This window comes from Arabidopsis lyrata (assembly GCF_000004255.2).
Source record: "Arabidopsis lyrata subsp. lyrata unplaced genomic scaffold ARALYscaffold_5, whole genome shotgun sequence".
Taxonomy (NCBI): domain Eukaryota; kingdom Viridiplantae; phylum Streptophyta; class Magnoliopsida; order Brassicales; family Brassicaceae; genus Arabidopsis; species Arabidopsis lyrata.
In genome coordinates, this window is record NW_003302551.1 from 13,947,576 (window position 1) to 13,961,944 (window position 14,369).

Consider the following 14,369-nt stretch of genomic DNA (forward strand, 5'->3'; position numbering starts at 1 on the left):
GTAAATTTTGTCAAAGTTTTTTTTTATCTATTATAAATTTATAATCATACTAAGTTTGTACTTTATTATAACAGATAGTTAAATATTGGTGCGAATTTTTTTATCTTCTCAAATCATTTTCATTACGAAAAGTGAAACTCTTTGGCGAATTTTTTATCATAGGAAAAAGTAAATACCTGACGGATTAGAAAGAAATACCTGATGGACACTAAAAATTACTTGTATTCACCTGGTATGCTGCGTAGGGACATTAAAAATTAGATAATTTACAAACTATAATTATTTACTTGTCCTAGTACATATTGTGGATATCAAAATAAGAAATACTATGGATCATATTTAGAGACTAAATCTTGATAAATACCTTACATAACCAATCATTAGCGTAATAAAAATAAACTCTACTTGTTATTGCATTGATATATATGTCTATAATGTCTCACATGGTTATCATTTTGTTCAGGTTTTAGGTTAGTTCAATTACTACAAAGCATACACTTTTCTTATTGTTTTGAAATTGCTATAATTAACCTCCAAAACAACCATCATTAGATTAGTTGTTGAATTATGTAATTATCAATAGACCTAAATTAATAGCATATCTTTTAATATTACATGTGCGTAAAACTATAAACTTTACTATGTTATATACATGTGATTCGTTGAAGTTGTAACTAATCTGAGAGGCAAAAGATTAATCCATTCATATCATTAAACATATATACAATATATAACACAAGTTAATTAATTAAATGTGAATCACATTTGCTCTTGCAATAAACAAATCTTGAATCATGCAATTTCTTGTAACTAATTATACCTTTTTCGGATCTTATTTTACTTTATTTTAATGGTCTCTTACAGTAACTAGTTTGAAAAAAAAGGCTTAATAAATATTTTGTCGGGAAACAAAAAGTAAAATCATTTTCATTACGTCAGGCCTCTCCTACGCGCGCATTAGGGATAGAAAAGCTCTATTAGCGTTACAAGTGGCAAACTTTAGACACAGAGTGCCAATAATACGTATAGACCTTTTCTTGTTTTGCCAGTAGATAGATATGTACGTAACCACCTTTGCTTTGTCGTCGTACTTGTACATGCACACATACATATATATGGAAGGTTTTTTTATCGCACTGATTTTAAGGCTCCCAAGTCAAAAACATATGATCATTGCCAAATTAGTAAGATTATCGAATCAACCAAAATGGCTGATTAGTTAAGTTTTTTTTTTTTTTTTTTGGTTTAATTTATATATGTAATGGCTGATAAGTTAGTTTGGGAGTTTGATTAATTAATTTAAGTTACTGGTTTAATTGGGTTATGTGATTCAGTTTTTTTTCCGGTCTCACTATTTGATGTGAATCAGAATAGTAATATATATAACGATGTGTATACGAATTACTAGCTAGACTATATGTTTTGCTCGATGAAATATATAAGTATTAGAATATAAGAAACTAATCAAATTTACCAAAAACTTTTACCAAATTTTTTTTTTTTTTTACCAAAAATAACACAGTAGTAAATCAAGGTTAATACGTATCAGATTTAAACATAAGCAAAAAAAATTCAATATTCTAATTAACACCTAAATGAAATTTTGAACATCATATATACATAATATTAATATAATTATTATTACTGAAAATCTATTTGAAGTTCGCGTCCATTAGAGGCCAAATCTTTTACGAATGAGAAACATAATAAGGTAGCAGAAAAGATAAAAAAGGAACATAATGTAGTAGTTTTGGAGCATCAGTATAATATTTATAAAACATTAAAAATATAAAAATATTTAGCTTTAAAAACAAAACTATCGATTCACTTACACTGTAACATTTTTGTATAAAAATAAATAAATATATATATAGATAGATATGTGTCTATATACAATACGTGTACTACTTCTTTATCGGTACAGATTATACTCTTGTAATGTTATACAGTATGTTTTTATTTATTTATGAAATGTAATGTTATATGTTCAACTCTATACCGTTTTCTCTTGACGTTCGCAAGACATGTGTCATTTATCCCAAAAAGCTAAGATATTTTCGTACGTATATGTAAACGTGATATATATGATTTGACCAAATTCAACTGGTAAAAGGTATCCATCATATATATTATCAGTTATCAATGTATTTATTTTCCTAATTGATCATATTTGGGAAAAAAATTTATATACATACTGAAATTTTATATAATGGATATGCTTTATATGCATACTGATGTAGGTAAAATACGTTATACGTAATGTATGAACCAAATAATCATGAGAGAGTCTAGTCCAGCCGTTAGAGTTCTTTAAAAAAAAAATCTAGGATATTGAAGATGACTATGTTTTTATTTTGGTAAATTTCATCTATCCGCATGTGTGTTTAATTGAATAAATAAAAATATAAAGAATAATTTGATTATGTTGTTTAATTTTTGGGTTGGTTTGATTGTTCAGTTTAATCCAATTGGAAGCTTGTAATCTGGGTTTATTTTTATTTGCTTAATTATTTGAGACTAGATTTGTGGCGCAGGATTTTACTTATAAACTATTAACAATATAAGCCGTGAATATAAATATATATATTGAATTTTAAAAGATAAATCTATAATGACATAAACCTATTTATGAAATGATATATAACATAGATTTTATTGAGAATAATGTTTCTCTTGAAAAAAACAACAAATTTTTAGGTAACACGTGGTAAAAAATTAGTTGAAAAAATTCAGAGAAATATAATACAATCTCGACCATGTCATGTTCATACATCTTTTTGAATTTAGTCAATTTCTCTTGAAATTATTTTGCTGTCATTTTATTCGTCATATTCTAATATGCAGTCGTCCACCTCGCGACATTTTATCTCTTTTCACGTTCTTTTCGTTAAAATAATAAATTAAATTTTTGATTCATTATAAACTTATATTAAAATTATATTCTCTTTATCTATTTCATTTTTATATTTTTTTTTTTTGTCTATTATAAAATGTTCTTTTTCCTACATATTAAATTTTATATTTGGATTCTTCCTATTCTCATACATTGCATTTTCCATGAAACATTGCACTCTAACGTTATTGTTTAAAGAAATCTTGTATCTAATTGTACTTTTAAATCACAATTCTTTCCTTAAATATATTATACAATTTTATATATATTTTATCTTGATTTTGGATACATACTTTTTTCTTGAAAAATAGATATTCTTATTTCGTGTAATCTAAATTCTATAGTTTACTATCATATAAACTTTTTTTAATCTAAATATTTTATAACTCTTGAAAAGGTTAATGTCTTTCTAGCGTGATAACATATTTTTTTGTTTTCTACTTCTCATATATAAATTATATGTATTTGAAAATTATCTATATGCTTCTAATTTTTATTCATATTTTTATCTTATATATTTTTGTGCTGTGTTTTATTAATTCATTAACTTCTATTTTTGAATTATCTATTTGTATATTAACTTCTATTCACATATTTTTGTGTGTTATATTATATTACTTTTTATTTATATTAAACAATGTTATTGTTTATGAAAAAATATTTTCTTTTATTAAAAGATGATAATATAAAAGTATGTGAAACTTTTTTTTAATGTTTCTTCGTTTAATAAATAAATTGAGTGGAAGTTTTATAAAGTCATATATATAATTTAAATTTTGATATCAATCAAAACGATTTAAATGGCAATTTGGTTTGAAATGCACCTATTAAATGTATTGGGTAAGGGGTTCGAATCTTTTTGGTAACATTTTATACCTATTAAAAATGTATGATGACGTGTACGCTGATGTGTCGCCTATGTGGACACTCTAGATGGAGAGAAAACTCTCTCATTATATATATAGATTATGTTTACGTAATGGCTTCTTGCGATTACTCTAGCTGATGTCATGACTACTTTTTGTTGTTGTTGTTAAGAATTTAGTTTTTAAGATAGATCACTAAAATATTACTCCATCCGTTTCGTTTTAGTTGTCGTTTTAGGACTTAAATTTTGTTTCGTAATAGTTGACGGTTTAGATTTTCAATGCAAATGTTTGGTAAAAATTCCAGTATTACTCTATTGTTTAATGTTTTGGCCAATGACAAAATTTATAAAATATATTAATAAAAGATAAAACAGAAAATTTAATATTTTTTTTAATTTGTGTGAGAAAACCTTAAACGACAGCTAAAACAAAACAGAGGGAGTATGATTTTGTAAAACCCGAATGATATAATATCTAGTGGTGACCTCTATATATCATTATTTTGTTTTATGGCTTAACATTCAATCAATTTTTTTTTTTTTGACAGCAATCAATTTTTAATTTAGACACGATATTTAAAATTTTTAAGGTTTAATATACTATTTTTATTCAATAGTAGTCACTGACTCACTGTGACGACAAAGGTATAAGATTCTCCTAGATTGTTATATACTTATATCTAATTATCTCACGTTCCCACTACAAACAATAATTGACAACAATTCCGTTATTTCTGTATAATATTGTTTCGTTTTAGATTCATTTAGAGAAAAGCTAAAAACAAATTCTTATTTGTCTTTTACTTTCTGTGGTTAACCACCTGAGTCACGAGACTCGAGTCAAATCTCATAACTAATAAGTCTTCAATCATATATAGTAGTAATCATATAATTATACATTATATATCTTTATGAAACTAAATCTTATTATTCGAAGGGTGACATATAAAATGGGAGGGAAAACACACAAATTTTGTTTCTTCCACAAATTAGTTTCTCTTGACACCCCCCAAAAAAAAAAACAAATCAAGGTGTAGTGGATAGATTAATTTTCAGTTTTTAATGTTTTCTACAACAACTAAATCAAGTTATCTGAAAACCAAAACGCTAACAATTTGTCAGTTAACAACTTATTTAGTTTAAATACAAAGGGTGTGGGATGCGAATGAAAGTTTTAATAAAAATGGACAATATTGTGATTTTAAACATTAATTATTAAGAAATTCATCCGAATAATATAACAATTAAAAACAAATATGATTGAGAGAGATATTCATAATTGGCTAACAGATGTAATAACGAATTAACATAAAACTAGTAAAATACATACAAATCATTTATATTATATAAAGAAACAAGTATTCTGATAAAGCTTTGACATTTTATTTTAAGAAAAGTTATAGAATAACTAATTGAAATATTTATTTAAAATATTTATCTGCCTCGGTTGGAGACACATGATCAATTGGTTTGGCACTATCACAAATCAGGTGAGTACACGGTGAGAACGGGCTATTGGTTGGCAACACACGATCCTTTTGACGACGAGCCTCCCATTGATGCCCCGGCTGGCTCTGTTGTATTGAAGAACAGGATTTGGAAATTACCTATCCTACCCAAAATCAAACATTTCCTATGGCGAGCAGTTACTCGTTCTTTGGCGACAGCAGATCGACTAATTTCTCGAGGTTTACAAATAAATAGAATCTGTCAAAGATGCAAAATCTCAGAAGAGAACATAAGTCATACTCTGTTCCAGTGCTCTTTTTCAATGATGGTTTGGCGACTTGTCAATATCCCTTCTATAACTATAAACTCTTTCTCCAATGACTGTGAGGAAAATTTGAATTCTTTATTAGATTTTTATGATTCTCAAGGCAGCTCAAGACATCAAAAACTACTACCCTGGTGGTCACTTTGGCATATCTGGAAATCACGTAATAATTTCATCTTTAATCAGATAAGAGAAAACCCTTCTAAGAGTGCTTTACAAGCCAAAACAGACACCAGGGAGTGGATCGAAACAACTGGCTTGAACGCTACTCCTTTGCATGGTCGGGATACGATCATTGATACCAATTGGACCCGTCCTCCTACTCACGTTATTAAATGCAATTATGATGCCGGGTTTAATTCTGTTTCGGGTCACGTGACGGGAGGATGGATCATTCGGGACAGCAATGGTTTCTCTAAATGTTGGGGAGCAGCAACATTACACCAAGCACGATCACCGCTTGAAGCTGAGGGGCACGCTCTACTTTTTGCATTACAACAAACATGGTTAAGGGGATTTACGGCAGTTATGTTTGAAGGAGACTGCGAGGTTTTAATTAACATCATCAATGGTGTCTCCAATGATATAGCAATTGATGGACTGCACCAAGATATTCTCTTTTGGAAAGCAAAGTTTAGGGATGTTTCCTTTGTTCATACAAACCGGTTATGTAATAAAGTAGCTCATTCTCTAGCAAAAAAAGGCTGTTTAAATAGAACCTTTTATTCCGATTGTGTAAATCCACCAATTTGGTTGACTGAACTCATGTATTTTGATCGTATACAATCAATATAAGTGTTCTTTGCAGAAAAAAAAAAAAACTAATTGAAATAAAATTTTAAGATATTTGGAACATTTGTTTATGTATAGCAAATTTTTTTATAGTTACAATAGTTTGCTCAATATATGTTTCATGGACTTAATGATAGATTTCAGCTAATATATAACACAAGATGGTGAAATTTCGTGTTGATTTTTTAAATAATTTTTATTTAACTAATATTTAAATAAAATATATTTCAACGTTTGAGAAAAAACAACTTTTAATTTAGAACAATATGGAATGATACGAACCATGTTATTATGATTGAAGTCAAAAGCGTTAAACGTCCGCAAATGCCACGTTTGCAAATGATTGCATGAAAGACCATGAAACTCTTGAATCAAAAAAGTTCAATGATGTGTCAATTAATCTCTTACTCACTGATAAACTGCGGAAAAGATATATATTAATCACAAACTCACTGATAAACTGCGGAAAAGATATATATTAATCACAAATACAAAGAAATTTATGCAAGAAATAATGAAAACAAAACTACCAAACCATTTCTCTATCACTTGTCAATTCCTTAAGAAAATTTTCCATATACAGTTTATTTGGACTGAATCTCAGACCAACAAAATTAGTATCAGTAGATCCAAATTTATGGTAAACCAACTTAGATTTTAATAATTTATTTAGTTAGGGTTAGAGCTTGTTGCCATTACATAATTTTACGTATTTCGTATGATTTACTATAATGTTTTTAGATTGCATAATTTGAACTATGAATTACCAACTTGTGCTTCATTAATACACACAACACACATATGTATAGATGACCGATATGTATGCAAAAGTTAAGTAAAATGAAAAATCGTTGTCCCATAATTGGTTACGTTTCCAAATGCCAACCTCCTCCACCATCCAAGCACCACTTGGAAAGTTCATACAACTTGAGCCATTGCTTTAAAGAAAGGTCACATTTTTCCTTTAAAACTCTTTTTATATTCTAAGATAATTCATAGCGATATTTAGAATTGTTATTATTTTGGATGATAGATATTGTGCTACATTAATTAAAATGTAGTGGACTAGTCCTCATCTAATAATATCTTTCAAACCATAATTTTAATAAAAGACATAAATTACAAGAAAAATTATTGCGACCATAAAAATTTTTATCTACAAGAATAGAAAATTGTGTTCTTTATTCTTGAGAAATTTCATAAAATATCTTTTATATGTATTATTTTCCAAAACCTACATTAACGAAAAATAAGAAAAACATGTACTATAGTAAACTACATGTAGCCTTAACTACATCTGATTTATTTGTCATGCTAATATTAAAAAATCACATAATGACATAAATTAAGTGAGTAAAATTAGGGTAATATGGCTAATGAGGTTAGTAACACTTTAAAAGACAATTTGCCCTTGATATATAATATAATCTACTATAGTAACTAGCATTTTCAAATTTGATTGACGGAAAGATTTTTAGGTTAGAAAACTACCGTTCACAAGTGATAAAAGTTCATATTGCTAAGCATATATAGCTAGGTTGTCAAAAACATTTATGAGCAAAATCCTTATATTCTAGCGTTGGAGAGTTATCAAAAAGTATGTTTGGCTCTGAGTAGCCTTGCTTTTTTTTACTTAGTAAAAACTCATATAGTTAATTTTTGATGATCCCAAAAATCAAGAAAAAAATTCGATAACCAAATTTATGCACGAATAGTTATTGTTAGCATTTATCATTAATTGTTTACAAAGTACCTTAAAATTTATTCTTTAGCATTTTAGCTGAAAAACTATTAAATATGATAAATAAGACTAGTTCATCCTAATAACTAAAATTTTTAGTTTTGATAGTTTAAATGTTAAACTTTAATTAATTATTTATAGTATTTGCTATTAGCTCTTTTGATTTTTTGTTTTCTCTCCTAATTTTGACAACAAATATTTTTGTCAACGCATGGGTAAAGCAACCATTTCAGCTTTCAGACACAACAATAACTCAGATAAATTAGTTTAACAAAAAACAAAAACTGAGAATTACAATTAGCAGGTTACCAATTGTTGTGGCAATTAATTCTTAGGATTTGAGTTCATAAATTTTAAAGGACATTTTCAAAACAAGATATTTTCAGCTTGTTATACTAGTTATATTTGAAGATTTTTATACGAGATTATGTCTTTTTGTCACTTTTCTTTATAAAGACGGAATTCGAATGGCAGAAAAAAGAGGAATTAATAAATATTAGGAATTAGTTAAAAGAAAAAGCAAAAGAAGAGGAGAGGAGATACACAACAACAAAAATGTGGCTCCTCTATTGTACGTAGTTGCTCTCAGCCTCCTCCATCCAATCTCCTTCTTGCCATATTTTTTCCACCTTCGGTATCTTTCTCTATCTTTTCATTTTCATTTTTCTGTTTTTAATTTATCAACCAACTTGCATCGTATTCGTACATAACTGGTGTCGGTGTACGTTGATTGCGTTCATAAAAAAGAATATCTAGAAAATGTTTTTTAATATATGTTTGAAATTTAATTCTTAATTATCATTTGAGAAGGTTATTTATTCACGTAACCAAATTCTAGATCATAATTATGTATATGATCTTGATGACAAAATATGTAAACAGTGGGAATGTAAGTTTTTCGTGGATTGCCGAAAAGCTTTTCTGCACTTTTGTCAAATTGTATAATTTATGATAAAAGTGCATTACTGATTAATTTGCATGATATATATAAAGATAAATACTTATGAATAATAGTGCATTATTGATTAAATTGCATGCTATAAATAAAATAGATTAATTTCTACAACTACATGCAAAACGCTTACTAATGAGAATGTCACTTGGTAACTAACCAAGATATTGTTTACCTTTTAGAAAGGATATATTTCATCTGCTTAATCTATAAGAAAATGTAGGATTATCATATATTGTATGTATATATTCTGATTTTTATATTTAAAAATATTACACGAAAAAATACAAACCAAAAAGCTTATTATTGCAGTAAACTTTTAGCATTTGAGTTCGTAAAATTTTAAAGGTTATTTTTCAAAATGAGAGATTTTTAGCTCGTTATACTTGTATAGATAAATTTTTAACCTTTATTTTCAGCTCCTGAATCAATCTAAAATTTTGTAACATATTCCCATGCGGTCGGTATATATACTGTTTCAATACATTGATTGATCACATTCACAAGAAAAAAACAACTACTATTAATGATTGACCCAACGTAAATCATATAATTACATTCAATTCAATATAATGGAAAGAATCCATGAAACAGTGAAATTCCATTAATTTGTTATAGTGATGAGTCCGTTCTAAAAATCCCGCCTACTCCGATTACTCTTCGCTTAATCGCTAGGTTCATTTTCTTCGTCTCGATTAATGACTAATCCCTTAAAAAATCAGTCACCCGATTACTCTCCGCTTTATCCGATTAATTCCCGCATAATCCGATTATTTTCCGTCTATTCTTACATATCCCGATTAATTTTTTATTCCAAGTATAAAAAACTTTTTTTTTTGTTATTCAAACATTTGAATTGGAAGTTTGTGATATTTTAAAATAATTTATGTTTAAATTTTTAATAAAAAAATTATAAAAATTTGTCTTAAAATATATTTTTATGTATTTACTATAATTTTGAAAACAATATTTGATTAATATATTTTTAAAATATTAAAATAACCTTAAAACTAATCTCTGATTAATCTTGATTTTAATCCGATTTTCCGATTAATCGCTAGACCCATACCAAACGTTTAACCATTTTTCAAACAAGGGTGATGACTGATGTCATGATTGGTTTTTTTACTCCAACCTTTTTGGCAAATCATGGCTAACCATGTACATCGAGACTCGTGATGTGCGAGTTCGTTTCATGCAAAATTTATGTTTTTATAAGATACGAAAATGAAAAGGAAAATAAGCAATTATCAAACAAAAAGGGAAACAAACATCCATGAAGATAGCGATCACGTCGGCTTTATCTAGAGATCGTATAAAAAGAGAAAGATTAAAAGAGAGATTGGAGAGGATATGATATGATTGGCCACATTTGTTATTGCCACTTAATAAAATTCTTTATTTATTTTATTTCTAAAAATGAGTTGTGTCAAGTTTCTTCTTCTTTTATTTCCGCCCCTAACCTTATATACAAAGTTGGATAAGAAATTCAATTGATTTTATGTCTTGGATTTACGAAATTTTTTTTTTTTTTTTTTGAATCGAATAGTAATCACTACTAATTATTTCGTTTTATTTTTTATTTTCCAGTTTTTCTGTTAATATTTTTTGCTAAATCAAACTAGTTTATGAGAAGACTTATTTGCACTGATTGCTATTACTATTCAAATTCCTGAACTGAACAAGGAATTTGATTGATAACACATATATAGTTAAAGATGATGAAACAACATAAGTTACTAGTATATATATGTTTAATATTGAGTCATTCACTTCTTAATATTATAAGTTGAATGACTGAGATAAATTTCAAAGAATTTGCAATAAGTTAAAGCTTTCCTCATCATTGACCCAAAAAAGGTTAGGTTTTTCATTTAACGGTCATGCTATTCTTGTTTCAAAAAAAAAAAAAAAAACGGTCACGCTATTCAGTTCCATAGATTTGTTTCTAAAATTAGGTCATTCCACAATCTTATTAGTTAGAGCCAACATTAATACAAACAGATAAATCTGTCAATATTATTACAAAATTTGTCTGTTAAAACAGAGAAAAAAAGTAAATTTTAAAAAGAATTTGATAAAAGTTTTTTTTCATGTGATAATTATTTTGAGAAATAAGTTTTATTTTTAACGGTAATTAATCGCGGTAGTAGTTTAAAGGACCAGTTCATTCTTGTATATTTCCTTCACAAACAAAGTATTTTCTTAAATTTTAAAATCAAGCAAAGTTTCTATATGAAAACAAAAAAATCCCTAAAATCAAATGATATTTTCCATTCTTTACTACACGTACCAATGACTTTTACTACATCGTACCTATATTGGCTCTTTTTTATGATGACGGCGTAGATGTGAGTCATGTGACTACTAGATTCCAAAAGTTACCATTGAAGGATTATAATTTGGAACTAAGAATTAAGCTTTGGTGGAGCAACCACATAAGTATACGTAGACGTGTAGAACCAACAAGTTCATCAGCAGTTTTATTTTCCGAATTTGCACTAAACTCTAGATACATTCATGATCGATACCGTACGTATAAGTTTTTGATTTTTTCACGATTACGGTTTCATTAGAGGGAAATTACTTTAAGTTGTATATTTGAATACACATTTTGAATTTAAATAATTGACTTAGTGTGAAGTATAACTGTTAAATAAAACTCAAAATGAAAAAAGCTTTTTACGAAGAAATATCTCACATTGGAAAGATGGAAGGGACTTGAATAATATATAAAAAAGATGTGGGTTTCTTCACTCATTGCCAATTGATTTTGAGTTATAAGCTCATATAATCTAACACTTTCGACTTCTTTTTACAAATCGTTTATATATTTTTCTGTGTTACCCCACCAAAAATAAAAATGTGGCTGCTTCAATTTGCACAAGCCAAATCGATCACAATCATATATGCTATAAACTGACCCAAACTCGTGCCCTATTTGCTATTTGATACCGTTTTCATAGGTAGTATTTGACTGAAATATAATTAATTTAAAAACAATGTTTTCCTTAATCTAAAATAAATATGTTAATAGATTTATTAATCATCGTTGGGGATAAGACTTTACATATAAGTACCAAGTTTTTTTTTTTTTTTTTAAATTATCTTATTAGTTGTTCGCATGATAGACAAATTATTGAAGGCTTTATTAGCCTTTCTATGAGTAAACATTCCACTCTTCTTGAAAGAGAACAAGATAGATATTATCACAGCTTTGTTTTTTTCTTTCCATTCAATTCTTTTTTCTCCTTTTTCTTTTGTTTTTAGTTTTTTTTTTCTTCTTATGTATATTAAGAAGAACATATCTGATTTTTTCGGTCTTCCCCAAATTTGATGCAACACTTGGCAACTTGGGTAGTTGCATACTTATTTACTCCTCTTTCCTAATTTTGAAATCTATTTTTTTATGGTGCGCGCGCATATTTATAAACATTGAATAATCTATATATATAATGGGAGATTGGATAAATATAAAATTAGATAATTATATCTTAACATATAATGAGTAAATATTTCTAAATGACTAGAGATATGAAAAAAGAAACTTAACATATAATTAAATATTCCTAAATGACTGGAGATATGAAAAAAGAAACTTAACATATAATCATTTTTAAGAGTTACAATTATTTATTAGAATGAAGAAAAATAAGACTTAAAAATATATTAAATTTAAAGGTTTTTAATGAAAATAAAAAGTAATTTATTTCTGAAAAATACACATTTAAAATTAAGAAATATTTGTTAATGTTAAAGTATCAATTCATGATACTAATTAAAAATAAGAAGGATTGAGTACATATTATTATTTATAATTATAATATAATATAAATGGTTACATTAATAAAATTTTCTATATTATCAATGTTTTCTAAATTAAAAAGTGGTGGGTTTTTTTAAGAAATCAAATGAATACCTAAAAAAGAAAAACAAAATATTAATCAGTGTTTATGAAATTTTAACATAGATCGAAAACATTTAAGGTGATTTGAAATAAAACAAAAACTATCCTAAACATCACAAATAAAAATAAAATAATCTAATCGAATAAGAAATTATGTAATAATAATATTTACGAATGCTATTTGGAAATTAGAATAGTAATGGTATATTGAAGAGTTTTCAATTAAAAGTAAAAATTAAGGATTAAAAAAATATATTTTAAAATTAGAATGATTTATATGAGTTCGTAAGTTACGAATTTTACGAAAATCAACATTAAGAATACTATATAGAATTATAATACGTCAAATTATATATGTGAATTTGTTTTTTGTATTTTTCAAACAGTCAAGATAAAGTGTGAAATTTGATGTAAAATTTGATGTTTGTGAATAGGAATGAGTCCATATATGAGATTTGTTGGCTATAAAGCAACTTTACATGCACCAAACATGGTGAAAGAAATTTTATGACATGATGAAAAAAAAAGAAAGAAATTTTATGACAAATATCTCTCTGAAATTTTTTAAGGGTTGGCTGTATAAATCACCCCATACTTATAGCACTAAAGTGGAATCCCCCCAAACTATTAATCTCTTCACTATACACCCCAGTCTATTAATTTCTTAACAATTCCACATATCTAATTAAATCCTAAATGACGTTTACTAAACCATTAATCGCGTTTCACTGTACCACGTTTAGATTAATCTACTTGTAAAACGTTGACCACACTTTAATTAGACCTTCTTAGTGAGAAAGAGGGTTTCAAATTAAACCCTAAATATTTCTTTTGTCAAATCGTTTTGATTCACTTCTTCTCGTTTTGGTTCGTTGTTGTTAAAGCCAATCAGCCATCTTCGGAAGTTTTAGAGATTAGAGTCATCGCCGTGATTTTTCTCCAGGTCTGATTGGTTTCTCTGCATTGATTTTCTTTAATGTTTCATTGCAATTGTTTGACTATCTATGAATATGCTTGAGATAGTTACGTCAACGTTTTTTTTGTTTTTGGATTCTGGGTTTTAATGTTTACATATACTAGTTAAAATTCATCTACTTAACTAGTTTTCTTAGCTCTTCATGATCATGCTCTGAAAACGTCATTCAGTTTCTAGTGTTTTCATCTAACATAATTTTCATCATCACCTTGATTTCTAGTGTATCTTCTCTGTTCAATAGGGATTGCAGCAACTTATTAAAGGAATTAAAGGAAAACGTAGGGATTGCGGCAACTCCGAAAGAAATGACGTAAGTGTTGTTATATATATATATGTTTTTGCTATTAGAGTCGTAAGTGTTGTTGTGAGTTAGTAATTTGCAAATTCGGTTTCGTAGTGACGAAGTAGAAATTGATCCAGAGGATATGCTTTATAATGAGAGTGATGAGTCTAGTGATGAAGAGAG